Source organism: Euprymna scolopes, chromosome 39 (genome assembly GCF_053919585.1).
Source record: "Euprymna scolopes isolate OS-2025 chromosome 39, ASM5391958v1, whole genome shotgun sequence".
Classification (NCBI taxonomy): Eukaryota; Metazoa; Mollusca; class Cephalopoda; order Sepiida; family Sepiolidae; genus Euprymna; species Euprymna scolopes.
This window is the reverse complement of record NC_136520.1, coordinates 7,069,663-7,082,967: the sequence shown is the minus strand read 5'-3', so window position 1 is coordinate 7,082,967 and position 13,305 is coordinate 7,069,663.

The window sequence follows — 13,305 nt, the reverse complement described above, 5'->3', positions numbered from 1 at the left end:
ACGTGAACCAACATCTTGCTGCCCAACTCCCTTCATAGTATTCCTGTAGCTTATGTCCCTGATAGTAACCCTCTACATGAAAGTGGTAATGTGCCTTATTTGGAGTGAAAATGTAATAAAAAAAAATTATTGTCTCTATAGACAGACAACGGTCCTTATTCATGAAATTCTTTATTTGGCCAATCAGCTCAGTGTTCTTATTTCCTTATCCCTCCCACACCTTTCATCATCGCTCACAGACCTTCTGCCTTCTTTAAATCTCTTATGCCACTCAAAAACTGGTGCTCGATTCAAGCAAGATGGCCCAAACGCAGTCTGAAGCATTTCGTGCGTTTCTGTTGCATCTTTTCCAAGTTTAAAACAGAATTTTATTGCATATCGTTCTGCTTAAGTGTCCTCACGTCCAGATTGCATTTTTGAAATTCACCAGTTGTGGCAATCAGGCTTTAGTAGCGTGTATTCCAATTATTGCTGTAGCTGTTCATTTGAACCTGAAATCATAAAAATTGGTCAGTTATATCATAAGAGTCTTAAGGAAACCCTTGGGCATGGGAAGAACCCTCTTAGCTCTCACCCCTACCACGATCAGGATTACGCGAGTTCATGGAAAGCAGATGACTGATGTGATACGGAAACAAAGAGAAATATTTCTGTTTATGGTTTCGTATTTCGTTGTGCTGAGCAGAAGATACCTCGTGGTACAGTGATCAGGGAAATCGCCCAGTATGGACACTGCTCGGACAGGTAGACACAACACTATAGTGTCTGTACAACTGCAAAGAAAGCTATGGGAACATTACAGATACTTTATTCGAGAGCAGGGTTGTGGATCAGCACACCTTGTACGATAATGATTACCATAATGGTCAGGTGGTACCTTATGGTCATCAAACTACTCTCCGACAACGAGCAAAGAATTACGGGAAAGAGAAGGAGCAAAAGACGACAGGGAGAAACATGCGTTGACAATCTGAACACGTGGGCAGCATAAAAGATGATGAGCAACAATGAATTCATAAATGCCGAGAGAGAGAGAAAGAGAAAGAAAGAGAGAGAAAGAGAGAGAGAGAAAGAAAAAGAGAGAGAGAGATGGAGAACCATAGCGATCAATACCTGTCCCAGGCAGGACACCATTTGAGTGAAAGTATCTGTATTCTTGCATAATTTTAATCGCCTACTAAAGTAACACTTCATTTTAGCGAAGGAGACAGATAGAAATGTAGATGGGTATATTTTTCTTTGTATATTGCATATTTCCCCTACATATTTCGAGTGTGCCAAAATCCAAAAATAATAAAACTAACCATTAATTCGTTTAGAAGTTACCATGCAAACACAAGGTCATAGTGGCCCTAGAAAAAAAAAATTGTGAATAGTGATTTAAATCTTTTGATAATCAACGGTGAACCCTAATAGATGTTACATAGACGTTTCACAACTATTAGAAAAATAAATTGGAAATGTGCGCAAGTCAACTCTACAATATTTAACTTCGTTTAAAATAAATATTAACGGAAAAAAAATAAGAAGACTGAAAAAAGTCTATGTTGAATCTGGGAATTGGATTCCTAGTTTAGTGACACTGGGTTTAATGCTGCAAATAAACAATCTATTAATAAATAAATTCGTCTGCGTTTATTTATTTATTTTTTCAAGAAAACAAATTAAATGAATCGATTTCGGAAGTGCAGTTTTTTTTCTGATTTATCGATTATGTTATCCCGGGAGTAACGACAGTTCAAATTTCCAATTTTATTCTGATTCACTTTCCCAATACAGATACTAGTGTTTCATCCTTTCGGGAATCTTCAGTGCAGGGTGTCACGATTAACACCAGTCGAACGATTCGAACTCGGCAACACAAGACATCTCTGGCTCGATTAGCAAAGACCTTATCCATTCGGCTACCATTAACCGCATGCAATAACGTTGAATTTAAACATTTTAATTTTAAATGTTCTTTTACGTCAGTCAGACAGTGGTCTAATCGTTATACGATGATCTATGCATACGAGCTAAATTGGCCGACTTTAATTCAACTGAAAGTGCTCCACGATAAGAAACGAATTTCTTAAAGGGGCTGCCATATATATATATATATATATATATATATATATATATATATATATATATATATATATATATATATAACTACTTCATTTACTCACATAAATTAAATATACGAAAGTATAGATTTATGCGTAAACTTTAAGTATTTACTTCAAAAGTGTTCAATACGTAGGTAGCGCTAGTTAGTAATTTATAAAATATATATTGGCGACTAAGCTACACTGAATATTCAGTGTAGCTTAGTCGCGATATATATTTTATAAATTACTATATATATATATATATATATATATATATATATATATATATATAATTTTCAGAATGTGAGAGATTATATATAATTATTGCCACACCACACAGAACGCCGCAGCCCACAAGAGCCACACCAGCCAACGAACCGGAAGCCTTAGACTCAAGTTTCGCCCTTATTTCGGCTCATCAGTCAAACATATCCGCACACGGGATTTGAAACGCGAGCATCCTGCATGCTAGGCAAACACTCTACCAACTGAACAAACGCCTCGCACACAAGAAATCCTATTAACCAACACAGATTAAGCTAACTACGATGAAATCAAGCTTACTTCATCTCAACAAGGGGCGTGGTCATCCAACCAGCTGACCTGCAAGCCGATGTCCCACAAGTAGGGATCCTTTCGAGTTCAAAATCTTTTATGGGTCTTTAGTCGATTAAAATAGTGTTTAGGGGCCAAAAATGAGTCAAAATTGCAAAAACGGTCATACATTTTGTAATTCATAGTAGTTTATTTTGAATTTAAAATTTTTAATCGGTTTATATGCGTATCACATTGATACAATGGTCACCAACTTAAAATCCGATTCTAGCTGATGGCACCCAAATAAAATGTTTTAAAACCTTTTGACATCATGACTCTGTAATAATAGGTGTGGAAGAGGTGGCTGGTTACTTTTAACGCATCCAAAACTAACCTTCTATCTTTACATCATCAACGCTCTGATCCCCATCTGCATCAATTGAAATTGATAGCTCTCGTCTTGGGGAGGCTCCATGTTTTGACAAGCTTTGGGGTTTCACCTTTACTCCTGACCTGAAATGGAACACGTACATCAGGTCTGTTGCCAGGGACGCTGGGAAAATGGTAGGATCTTCTACCGCTCCAGAAGATATCTCACTACTGATGCAATTCTCTATCTGTATAAAAGCCAATTAAGTCCAAGGATGGAGTACTGCTGCCACATCTGGACAGGACCTGCTAAAAACAGCCTATCCTGCCTTGACAGAGTACAAAATAGACTTCGTAGCTTTGTGAAGGATGCCCTTATCTCTTCCCTGTATCTTCTCTCCCACAGAAAAGGCGTTGCGAGCCTATTTTTGTTTTATCGTTATTTACATGGTAAGTGCTCGTCTGAGCTCCACTCTCTCGTTCCCCCCTCGCCAATCTTTCACGAAAACCACCCGTCTGGCTGAAACTACTGTTAATAATTTTTCCCACTCTTTATCTGTGCCTAAATCCAAACGTAGATTCTATGAGCAGAGATTCTTTCTCAGAAGTGCACAACTGTAGAACTCTCTTCCGTTTTCCTGTTTCCCATCTGATTATAACCTGAATGTCTTCAAGTCCAACATAAACAAATTCCTGACAAACCGCCCCCTTAAGTAAGACACTCTATCAAATCTCCAACACTAATGATTACTACAATAGTATCTCATTGATTACTGTACACGCAATAACCCTTATCCCTGAGTGGCCTCCGGGCCTTGATAAGTGGTGACCTCCATGTAAAAAATAAAATAATAATATATACAGAATCTGGACAAAGTAATCTTCTCTTCTCTATTCTTCTATCTCTATCTCTTCTCTTCTCTTCTCTTCTTCTATCTATATCTTTTTCTATTCTATTCTTTTTTTTTCTTCTTCTATCTATTCTATCTATCTATATAAATAAAATGAACTCATTTTTTCCCGTCGGATGTTGACCTTAATAGGATTAAAAATCAAGATATTTCATGCAAATATAATATGCACAAACGGCAGAACAATATCTGAGGTGTGTTATAGGCTTATTATTTCTCAAATTCCTCGATAATCTTAGATTTCTATACTTTTTCTGCTGAGAAGTCACGGCCAAAATCGGTTAAGATCAATGGAAGTGGTAAAATATTTTCTCTCTAATAAATTCCTCCTCCCCCTGCTACCACTTAACACCGTTTGGGGATCGTTCACAAGGAACAGTTGAGAAGAGAACACCGGTTTGGCTTCGTAGTTCTTTCATGTGAAGTTATTTAAAATCACTAAACTTAGCTGCAGTGCTCTGTGGCGTAGTGGTTAGCGTGCTGGACAATTCACATTATATTTTTACGTTCGCGCCGACCTACCGTAGTCGTTTTTTGTTTTTTTTTCCTTAACAACTGGAATGGACTTTTCTTGGTGGCCGAACTGTTAACATTGCAGATGTTTTTTTTGTTTTTTTTTAACACTTTATTTTCCTACTTTTACTGATGACTCCGGGTTTGATCCTTCCTACTTATCTACCATAACATTTTTTAAAACTCCCCTCCCCGTCCCGGAAACAAACACTCGGGCAACGCTGGGTACCCCCGCTATCTATCTATATAAATAAAATGAACTCATTTTTTCCCGTCGGATGTTGACCTTAATAGGATTAAAAATCAAGATATTTCATGCAAATATAATATGCACAAACGGCAGAACAATATCTGAGGTGTGTTATAGGCTTATTATTTCTCAAATTCCTCGATAATCTTAGATTTCTATACTTTTTCTGCTGAGAAGTCACGGCCAAAATCGGTTAAGATCAATGGAAGTGGTAAAATATTTTCTCTCTAATAAATTCCTCCTCCCCCTGCTACCACTTAACACCGTTTGGGGATCGTTCACAAGGAACAGTTGAGAAGAGAACACCGGTTTGGCTTCGTAGTTCTTTCATGTGAAGTTATTTAAAATCACTAAACTTAGCTGCAGTGCTCTGTGGCGTAGTGGTTAGCGTGCTGGACAATTCACATTATATCTTTACGTTCGCGCCGACCTACCGTAGTCGTTTTTTTTTTTTTTTTTCCTTAACAACTGGAATGGACTTTTCTTGGTGGCCGAACTGTTAACATTGCAGATGTTTTTTTGTTTTTTTTTAACACTTTATTTTCCTACTTTTACTGATGACTCCGGGTTTGATCCTTCCTACTTATCTACCATAACATTTTTTAAAACTCCCCTCCCCGTCCCGGAAACAAACACTCGGGCAACGCTGGGTACCCCCGCTAGTATATTATATTTAGAAATAATTAAATCTAAAACGAAACTCAGTTGAATATTATTATTCCGGTTGAAAAATTTTCAACATAGCTGAAATTATGGAAATTGTTTTTGCGAATAGTAGAGTTGTCCAAGAATAGGTTAATCCCCAGCTGAGTGGATCGCGATATAAGATTAACAGAATATAAAAATCTCATCTTCCATCGACTTTTAGTTTCCTGAGAGATAGAGTTTGAAAATATGGAGACAAATAGATAGACGGACAGACAGACAAACATATACCCGTTTATATATTAGATAGTCAAATATGAATAAAAACGCCAATTATGAAAAACTGATTTTAACAGAAATCGATTTTTTTCTAACAGAGAAAAACGTATAAATAACAAATTAATAGAAAATTTGAAGTTAAAAACAATGTTACATTCTTTAACAAACATTCCTGTTTTTAATAATCAATTAATCATTGGTGTTGCTGAAAAATCCGAACTGAGGCAATGGAATTTATTTGGTTGCAATAAAATAAAGCAATACTTACAGTTGAATATACGTATCTATGGGTATATATATATATATATATATATATATATATATATATATATATATATGTGTGTGTGTGTGTGTATACACGTGTATATTTGTGTGTGTGTGTGTGTATATATATGTGTATTGGGGTGGAGAGGGCTCCCGTAAGCCGTGGTGAAGGCAGCCTTTCTAGGAGAAGCAAATCTCTGATTTAAAAAACCATAAAGCGGAAGACCATTACCCGCATTAAGCTGGTCTGCAGTTTAATTTGTTGCTGGCTATCTTGCTCTTGCTTGTTGCTGGATGTCAACATTTTGAACCGAGAGAGAGAGACTTAGCTGTCGTACAAAGCTAAGACTCTGTAACATCATATTTGTATAGATACTCCCTCAGGCATTTGGGCTCATGGATTTTAAATGTCTGATGGAGTAACACTCGTCTGACAAGACGTTGCAATCATCATATATATGTGTGTGTATGTATATGTGTGTATATATGTGTATATATATATATGTGTGTATATGTATGTGTACATATATATATACATATATATATATGTATATATGTATATATATATATATATATATATATATATATATATATATATATATTTTAAAAAATTGCGCATGGTCGTTCTTTCTAACCTCACGTTTTGAATTTCATTTTCCCCATGCTTCTAAAATGTGGATTCCTACTAATTGCGTAATATATATATATATATATATATATATATATATATATATATATGGTTGTGTGTGTGTGTGTGTGTGTCTAACCGCACTGATGAACTTTGTAACAGCGAAACAGTACTGTATGTGGGTGACTATATATATATATATATATATATATATATATATGTATGTATATTTAAATATTGTCTCTATCATATATATATATATGTATATATATATATATATATGTGTGTGTGTATATATATACTAGCATGGGTAAGCGGAGTTGCTCGGGTTTTTGGATGTGTATGTTGATAAAAAAAAAGTGGTAGTAGGAAGGCAGGCTCGAAGCCGTACCGCGAAGGAGAAAGTGACGTGGGTTTGAATTAAGAGGGGATGACTTTCGAAAATATCGGCGAAAAAAGCGACCCCTTCCTTTATAAAAGTGTCCAGTTTCGGGTCCAGAATTTAATGTTTTTAGCCAATTGTTTGGTATTTATCGTCTGAATGGTCGAACTTCAAAACGCTACTGATTTTGTAGAAAACCTGTCGAAAGTTTTGGGCAGACATGTAAGCATACCCACACACATACATACATACATACATACATACACACAAACATACATACATACACACATACATACATACACATACATACATACATACACACATACATACATACACACATACATACATGCATACACATATACATACATACACACGTACATACACACATACATACATACACACATACAGACATGCATACACACATACATACACACATACATACATAAATACACACATTCATATATACACACATACATACGTGCATACATACATACACACATACATGCATGCATACACACAAACATACATACATACATTTATATATTAGTAGCTCAAATTTTAGACCGAAACCAATTAAAAAGGCTGCCCTATCACTGAATACCCTTAATGTAAAATTTAAAATGTTTAGACCAGAAATTGTCTGAGTAATTTGGTAGAGACCGCAGAGGTCAATTTTTTTACTTTGGCCCCTATTATGACCCCTTAACATTTATTGTTTTGAGCTCAAAAATCAAGTTAGTATGTTAGATCCATGCCCAAGAAACCTATATCTAAAATTTCAAGTGTTTATTCCCAAAATTGGAGGAGGAGTGTGAAGAGTACACAAAAGTCAAATCGTGCCTTTCGTGCCTTTCGAGGTAAAATGGCTAAAATTGACAATTTTGTGCTTTTTAAAAAAAATTGACGGCCTAGATTTTTTTTATGCCTTTGTTTCTCTATACTTCGCGATAACTGTGTGAAAGGAGAGAGAGAGAAACATTGTTTCCAATAATTTGATCATGAATTTTGCTGAAAACGTGTATCATATCTGATGGTTGGGCTGCATATGATACTTTAGACGAGTATGAAAACGGCATATATGAACATGCCACAATCATCCATGGTACTAACTTTATCAATCCTGATGATGACAGCATCCACACATATAATTACACATAATAGTTAACTAAAAATGATCATTCCATAAGAAAACCGAAAAAAAAAAACTAATAGGAAATTAATTAAAATGAATGTTTAAAAGAATATGCAAATTAGCTAGATCTTTTGCTAATGAATGCAATTCCACAAGCCATAGATAACAAAATTGTATTTTCTTTTTAAATAAATAGAAAAGAGGCTTGCCTTTTTTCTGCTGTTTCTGACCTTCAGGCCCCCCACCCTCGACAAATTGTACCATTTTTATTGTTATCTTGTTTTGTTTTTACACGTCAATAAGAAATGTGTGCTCCAGGGGCTATTTAAGGGCTAATAAAAACACTCCATTTTGGTGACTATTTTACCATATTTGTCCAAAATTGTTTGTTTGTGTCTATTTAGCAGTTTTGCATGGTGATGAACTCAAATTTAAATATGTTAAGACCTTGGTGACTTTCGGGACTAAATAGTAGGAGCAAATGATGGACTTAATCATTTCTTTTTTTTGCATGGTGCAAAACTCGATTTTACATATGTTAAGGCCTAAAACTGCACCGTTTGTTCATTTTAATCAGGATTTGACAGGGCAAAATATAGAGAGGCAAATACTGAACTTATTCATTTTTTATGCCTCGTTCACTGTTCAATCACGGGGGACCATGCATGCTGTACTTGTTTAATTAGAATTCAATATTGAGGTGATTATTATTTATTAATTTATTTATTGTGGACTATTATCCTCATCTTTTTTTTTGGTTCTTGTTTCATGGCGTTTCGGCCAACTATTCCTCTGGCCTTCGTCAGGTGGTAACTGCGACGGGATAGAAACTCCGACCCTCCTAATTGCATCCTCAGTAATTACTGCCATCCATAGTTGTCGTCTCACCACGTTTTGGCCAAGTAAGCCTCTAGCCGGCTTTAGGTAGGATTGAAACCGCTATCTTCAAACAATACTAACCTGCAAACGTCTCTATCGATTGCGCCACCATAGATAGATAGATAGAATACTGTTGGATCGAAAGATGCTGCCAATCTACGGTAAAAATATGGAAACAACGCAATGAAAGTGACGGTAATAGCAAACAAAGATGACAAACACAGATGCTCGGTTAAAAACGATGTGTATCTGGTTTTATTTTTACTGAGAGAAAACAGAAAGTTGTAAATGGAGTTTGTGGGTTGACAGTTTTGTGTCTCTGAGGTAGAATGACGTACCTCAGGTTGATCCGAGTTGTATTGAAACAGGTAGCCGGATGTCGACGGGAACTGAGGTTGGTAACTGGACGTCAGTGAGTACTGGAACGGATAGGTAAACGTAAGTGGACACCGAAACGGGTAATCAAACATCAAAGGGCACTGAACTGGTGGTTTGAGCCGCAGGAATGAGCTTAAACCTCTGGAGGCTGCGGAGAAAACTTGATATTTGGAACTTGAAGAATTATTATATTACACTATATATATTTATATATATATATATATATATATATATATATATATATATATATATATAGATATATGTGTGTGTTTGTGTGTGTGTGTGAGTGGGTGCGTATATATATATATATATATATATATATATATATATATATATATTGTGTGTGTTTGTGTGTGTGGGGGGTGCGTATATATATATATATATATGCACCCACACACACACAAACACACACACACACACACACACATATATATATATATATATATATATATATATATGATTACTTTATTTAATCACATAATTAATATATGAAAATATAATTTTATGCGTACATTTTCAGTATTTACTCCAACAGTGCTCAATGCATATGGCTTGGTATTAAGTTATGAAAATTGGCATATATTTTTCATAACTTACTATATATATATATATATATATATATATATATAGTAATCCACATACAGTATTGTAATTTAGGTAAAAATGCACTTTTTTTAAATTACATTTTCACTCCAAACAAGGCACATTGCCACTTTGATGTAGGAGCTACTATTAGGGATACAGGCTACAGGTGTACTAGGAGGGAAGTTGGGCAGCAAGATGTCGGTTCACGTTACACTTGACCTTCTACATGTCAGTACAATTGGGGAAGCAGGAACCTGGAAGGGAATTCCAAAGTCTAGCGGTTCTGGGGAAAACCTACTGGAGTAGAAAGCTGTCCTACATTTAGGGATCTCTACTGTGAAGGGGTGGGATTTTGCTGCTTGTCGGTTTGTCGGGGGTATTTACGTCGAGGGGGTACAAGTGCTTGCAGTTCGTCGGAACATTCACCGTTAAAGTACTTGTAGAACAGGCAGAGGGATGCTACATTTTGTCGATGGGACAGAGGCTGAAGCTTGGATGACAGTTCAGGACTTATTAGGTTGACGACTCTCTTTTGAACCTTGTCTAGGAGTGAGAGATTAGTAGCAGATGCAGCGGTCCAAATATGACAACAATATTCCATACATGGGCGAATGGTGGCCTTATAGAGGTACATGATACTTCCGGGCGTTAGTAGCTTTCTAGCACGGTAGAGAGAAGCTAACTTTTTCGCAGAGGAATTGGCAATGCTCTCAATGTATTTGTTCCAACTCATGTTTCCTGTGAACGTTAGGCCGAGGAGTTTAAAAGATGTGCTTTAAAAGAGTCTTTGGGCATTGCTATTCGTGGTAGAGAAGGTTTCTTATAGTTATTGAAGGAAACCAGTTTAGTCTTGGCGGCATTGAACGTTACAACCCATTTTTGTCCCCATTCCACTACAGATTGGAGGTCATCCTCTAGTGTTTCTGCCATTTCTTTAGATATGTATTCATTTGTTTCCTTTCGTATAAATAATTAGATTCGTTTAAAACGTACCGCAAAACAAAAACAAATAACATCTACATCAATCGCGATACATTCGAAAATCGCTCGAGATAGCCTAGTGGTAGAGATTTACGCATCTTATCAATGGGGTCCCTATTTCGAATCTGGCCAGATTCAGCCACTCTGGTGAGTCGTAGATGAGAAAACACGTGTCAGTAGATAATTAAATTTTTTTTAAACATAGCCGGCAACGAAATAAGACGTGTTAAATTAAATTTTAAAATAAAAAAAAATAACTAATGAGCGACACATAACAAATAGACTAAAAATCCCACACAAGCCTGTTATTTTAAGCATTTGTCAGAAAAAAAACTGCACTCGGAGAAGAACATTTAAGCCAACGTTATATAATTTCATCGCTTTTAGCATGTGCGTGATTTTTATAATGGCCAATTTAGTGAGCGTCAGAACTGGCTCTCATTCCGCAATTCACACTATTAACGATGCATTAATAATTAACCGACTTCGAGATAAAACACGCCCGTTAAATGCGAGTAGCGATTTATTACTAAACCGTTAGCAAGTCGTAGCACGTTATTTAATACTAACTGTCTCGACCCGACGCTGCCAGGTATACAGGGAAACCACTAAACCAAACTCCATAAATAAATATTTAAAAACATACGTAACTTGAAGAATGAAACCGTTTTTTTTTCTCAAATTACTGAATTCGCCATTAAATGAACTGAATAGAAGAGGCGATTCTGTACTCGAAATATTAGGTCAGTGCACAAAAAAATATCGTTTTTTTACGTTCAACTTCAAAAGAGTATAACTCCTTTTATAATAAAAAACTTCATTAATCGAAATGAGACCCATTAGAATTTTTGCCAACGAAAAGCAAGTTTTTGGGGTTTTTTTTACAAGGTGTACACCATTTATCAAGGCCCGGAAGCCACTCGGTGATAAGGGTTATTGCGTGTACAGTACATTAATGTTGAAATTTGCTAAAGTGTCTGCTAAAGGGGGCGGTTCATCAGGAATTTGTTTATGTTGGACTTGAAGACATCCAAGTTGTAGTCAGGTGGGAAACAGGCAGACGGAACAAATTTCCACAGGCGTACATTTCTAAGAAAGAAGCTTTGTTCATAGAATCTACGTTTTGGTTTTGGCACAGATAAAGAGTGAGGGAAATTTTTGACAGTGATTTCAGCTAGACGGGTGTTTTTTGTGACAGATAGGCGAGTCGGAACCAGGGATCGGCGCTCAGACGAGTACCTGTCATGGAAGTAACGAAAAAACAAAGAGAGGCTCGCAAGGTCTCTCCTCTGGGAGAGAGGTTGCAGGGAAGAAAAAAGGGCATCTCTCACTAAGCCTATTTTGTACTCGGCCAAGACAGGATAGTGTTTTTAGCAGCTCCTGCCCAAATGTGGCAATAGTACTCCATCCTTGGACGTACTTGACTTTTATATAAGTAAGGAATTGCATCAGTAGTGAGATATCTTCTGGAGCGTTAGAAGGATCCTACCATTTCTCAGCGAACTTGGCAATAGAATTGATGTATGTGTTCTATTTCAAGTAAGGAGTAAAGGGCAAGCCCAGAAGCTTATCAAAGCATGGAACTTCCTTTAGTCGAGAGCCATCCATTTCAATAGATGCCAGATGGGGATCAGAGCCATTGATGATGTAAAGATAGGAGCTTGGTTTTAGATGCATTAAAAGTAACCAGCTACCTCTTCCCCCACTGTACCACGCGCTCAAGATCAGAGGAGAGAGAATCAGAGAGAACTTTGTCATTTACAGCCTTTGGTGTGTTTCCATAGATGGTCGTGTCAGCAGCATAGATGTCAAGGAATGATTTAAGTATGTGTTTTGGGAGATCATTGATGTAGATCAGGAAGAGAGTTTCTAGCATAGAAATTCAAAGTTCCGGAATCGGTGAAGTCACTGAAGACCGATTCGGCATCAACTAAGCTTTTAGAGTATTTTTCGCGCAAGAAGTTGTCGAGATGCTTCAAAAAGTGATCATCGTTGAGCGAAATGTCCGGTGAATATTGAGGATGAAGCAGAGTCTCGTAGTTTCTGCAGGGTCAGTCGAGCAACATGCGGGCGAGCATTGTCATGGAGAATAATTGATCCCTTCATATTGACCAATCCCGGGCACATACATTGAAGCTTATGGTGCATTTCGTCAATTTTTCGGCAGTACTTCGCCATAATCGTTTTGTTCGGATTCAAGAAGCTGTGATAGATGAGACCGGCCGCAGACCACCAAACAGTCACCATGTATTTTTCTGGTGTAATTCTGGCTTCGGGAAGTGTTGTGAAGCTTCTCCGGCATTTAACCAGAGCTTCCAAAGATACCCAGTCCACCTGTTTGTTTTGTCCCCGGTCTGTTTTGCCCCTTACGTATTATATCTTGGAAGACGCCGTCCATCCCTGATGACCCCAACCTGACGTTATTTTTCGCTGTAATGCTGTCCCTTAGGTTTCGTTCATTCCCCACTAGGGAACGAACTGC